Source organism: Varanus komodoensis, unplaced genomic scaffold, assembly GCF_004798865.1.
Source record: "Varanus komodoensis strain SLA01 unplaced genomic scaffold, ASM479886v1 scaffold103, whole genome shotgun sequence".
NCBI classification, from domain to species: Eukaryota; Metazoa; Chordata; class Lepidosauria; order Squamata; family Varanidae; genus Varanus; species Varanus komodoensis.
This window is the reverse complement of record NW_025335283.1, coordinates 649,216-653,314: the sequence shown is the minus strand read 5'-3', so window position 1 is coordinate 653,314 and position 4,099 is coordinate 649,216.

The following is a 4,099-nucleotide window of genomic DNA, read 5'->3' as shown; positions in this document are numbered from 1 at the left end:
CAGTGGCCACAGGATAGGAAAAGGTCAGTTTACATTCCGATCCCAAAGAAGGGCAATGCCAAAGAATGCTCAAACTACCTCACCATTGCACTCATTTCACATGCTAGCAAAGTTATGCTCAAAACCCTACAAGCTAGGCTCCAGCAGTATGTGGACCGAGAACTACCAGAAGTACAGCAGGATTTCGAAGAGGCAGAGGGACTAGAGATCAAATTGCCAACATACGCTGGATCATGGGGAAAGCTAGGGAGTTCCAGGAAAACATCTACTTCTGCTTCATTGACTATGCTAAAGCCTTTGATTGTGTGGATTGCCAAATTGTGGCAAGTTCCTAAAGAGATGGGAGTACCAGACCATCTTATTTGTCTCTTGAGAAACCTATATGCGGGTCAAGAAGCAACAGTGAGAACTGGGCACGGAACCACTGATTGGTTCAAAATTGAGAGAGGAGTTCGGCAAAGCTGTATACTGTCGCCCTGCCTATTTAACATATATGCAGAGCACATCATGAGAAAGGCGGGCCTAGATGAATCACCAGTTGAAATTAAGATTGCTGGGAGAAATAACAACCTCAGATATGCAGAAGATACCACTCTCATGGCAGAAAGTGAAAAGGAACTAAAGAGCCTCTTGATGTGGGTGAAAGAGGAGAGTGCAAAAGTTGGCTTGAAACTCAACATTAAGAGAACTGAGATCATGGCATCCGGTCCTCTCACTTCCTGGCAAATAGATGGGGAAGAAATGGAGGTAGTGACAGATTTTATTTTCCTAGGCTCCAGGATCACCGCAGATGGGCACTGCAGCCAAGAAATTAAAAGATGCTTGCTCCTTGGGAGGAAAGCTATGGCAAATCTAGACTGCATACTAAAAAGCAGAGACATCACCCTGCCGACAAAAGTGCGTATAGTCAAGGCTATGGTTTTCCCAGTTGCAATGTATGGCTGTGAAAGCTGGACCATAAGGAAGGCTGAGCGCCGAAGGATTTAGGCCTTTGAATTGTGGTGCTGGAGGAGACTCCTGCGAGTCCCTTGGCCTGCAAGGCAATCAAACCAGTCAGTCCTAGAGATCAACCCTGACTGCACTCTAGAAGGCCAGATAGTGAAGATGAAGCTCAAATACTTTGGCCACCTAATGAGAAGGAAGGACTCCCTGAAGAAGAGCCTAATGCTGGGAACAATAGATAGCAAAAGAAGAAGGGGACGGCAGAGGATGAGGTGGCTGGATGGAATCACTGAAGCAGTCGGCGTGAGCTTGAGTGAACCCTGGGGATGGTGGAGGACAGGGAGGCCCGGAGGAATGTTGTTCATGGGGTCGTGATGGGTCAGACATGACTTCACGACTAACAACAGCAACAGCAAGCCTTACGTCCATTGTAGGAAAAACAAGGGAAAGGCTCATAATAGCGAGATCTAGTAACCCTGGATAGGTGTCAGCATCCGGGGCGAGGGCGGCTGACAGGGTCAAGGCACCGGTAGACCCAGGCAGACGGGGCATGGCAAGAGCAAGTCCAATACACAGCCAAGGTCAAGCCAGAGGTCGATATCCTAGGCAAGTCTGTAGAGACAGGTAGCATAGTCCAAAGCCAGCCAAGCAGAGACCCAAAGAAGGCAGACCAGTCAGGGAGAGAAGAGGTGCAGGCAGGATGCTGGAGCAGAGTTCCAGGTCTAACAGACCAGGAAGGGCTTCGCCAACAGCAGGAGAACTTTGTTGTTGAGGAAGCTTCAGAGAGGAAGAGCCGGTTCTTATATAGCTCGTCCCCAGGACTCCCCAGGTGGAGCTCCTGAGAGCCCTGGCAGCTGCAGTGGGCGGAGGTCAGAATCCTGCAACCCTCAGAGCTGATCTGCAGTCCCTTGGCCAGCAGAGGGAGCCCTAAACCTGCCTCCAGTCTTGACAGTAGGGAAGAACAGTGGGCGGCCACACGACTCGGCTTCCGCAATAGCAGGTCCTGCCAGACGAACCTTGTGGAATTCTATGACACTAAATACTGCCAGGACAGCATGTTTTCCTAACCCTAACACTAACCCTAATCCTAACCGTAACCCAAAACCCAACCCCAACCCGAACCCTAACCCTAACCCTAAATCATGCCAGGATAGCACGTTTTCCTAACCCAAACCATAACCCTAAATCATGCCAGGACAACACGTTTTCCTCACCCTAACCCAAACCCTACCCCTAAATCGTGCCAGTACAGCAGGTTTTCCTAATTCTAATCCTAGCCCAAACCCTAATCCTAAATCGTGCCAAAACAGCACGTTTTCCTAACCCTAACCCTAACCCCACCCCTAACCCTAACCCTAACCCTAAATCATGCCAGGACGACACGTGTTCCTAACCCTAACCCAAACCCTAAATCATGCCAGGACAGCACGTTTTCCTAACCTTAACTCTAACCCTAACCCTAACCCTAAATCATGCCAGGACTGCACCTTTTCCTAACTCTAACTCTAACCCGAACCTGAACCCGAACCCTAACCCCGCCCACCGCATGGAGAAGCTGCTTCTACTTGGAGCTCCCTGTTTCTCCTCAGAAAAACGTCCAATTTTGCAGGAGATGTAGAGAGTGCTGAACCCCCTTTCCGTGGGGGTGACAGAGAGAAGCTTGGGGATCATTCTGGTGCTCTCATGGATCCGGAGACCCCAAGTTTGGCTGAGAAAATCGGAAGAGAAGAAGAGCCCTCCCTTCTCTTCACACGGAGGCTGCAAGGAAAATGGCTGCACACAGTGAGTGTTTACAGGAAAACTCTGAGGGGTTTGTGCAGGCACAGCAAGAGACTGGGGATTCTGCAAATGTTGGGGTTTGTAGAGTGGACTTCAGGGAATGCCTCGATATAACGAACGTTGCTGGCAGCCAGCAGTTTTCACGGAAAAGTTTTGAGAAAGGAGCTGCCCCCCCTCCTTCACAGGGTGACTCAGCAAATCTGCCTTTGCAGGAGAAAACAATGCAGCAGGAACGGGAGCCTTTTTCTCAAAACAATGAAGAGAAAAGGGAGCTTTTTGTTTCACAGTTTTGTGGGGAAGACTTGGAAGGTTTGAATAAGGAAGAAAATGTTTCAGGGAGCCCTGTATTTTCCAAGATAAAGGCTGCAAAAGTAGTCCCTTCCAGCGAGGCTTCTCCACAGCAGATTTCATTGCAGTTGGGAGAGGCTACACCCACAGTTTGTTTACAAGAGCCGTTGCTTTACTCTTTGGAAGAAAGCATGAAACACAGTGATTTAACACGTCAAGGGGAACTCATAGGACAGCCTTTCTGTCTAGAGGAACCCCCAAACAGTACCCAGGGACTTTCAACTGAGGAAATGGGGGACAGAGAAAGAGACAATCTGGAACAAAGCAGGGAAGCACAGACTGCAATGCAAACGGAGGGTGATTTTATGGTTGATCCGCAGAAGGCTGAACGGCGACTCATGGCAGAGATACAAGTGTTACGGGATAATTGGCACAGAGTTGCACAAGAGGAAGCTGAGCTTGAGGTAGAGGTGAGACGTAAAGAGACTGGGGAAGGCGTGGATGTGACGAAAAGACCATTGAAGCTGCTTAGAGCTTCTAGAAGGCAGCTTGCAAAAGACTACAGAAATTTAAAGGTACGGCTGCTTTCGGAAAGACAGGGTTCAGAATTTCAGGAAAAGAACCCGCACGGGACCTTGCGCTCGGAATTTGGGGAAATCGTTCGCGATAGGTCCCTTTTAAAGCCTAGAAATGAGGGTTTATCCGCGTCTCAGGATGACTTCCCATTGGAGACTGGGACTGTTCGTGTCTTTTCCAAACCTGCGATTTCTATTTCTCAAAAGTTAGACACTGAAGGGATGCATGAGGAGAGGGTGAGCCGAGAAGATTTGGATTCAGATTCGCTCTCGGATGATGAGGATTCCGAAGGGAGTGATATGGACACCGTGGTGAAGGGGGTGGGAGGACAGAAAGAGGTTCCTGGATTTGCGGAAGAGGAAATCAATTCTGACTTTTTGCTGAGCATTTTTGACACAGATTTTCAAAGTGAGGGGGACAAGTCGGCGTGGGAAGACTCGGAAGCCTCCGATTCCGCTAGAAAATACGGGAAGGATTCTACTGCGACTCTGTCTCTGGGTGTAGAAAAGGGGAA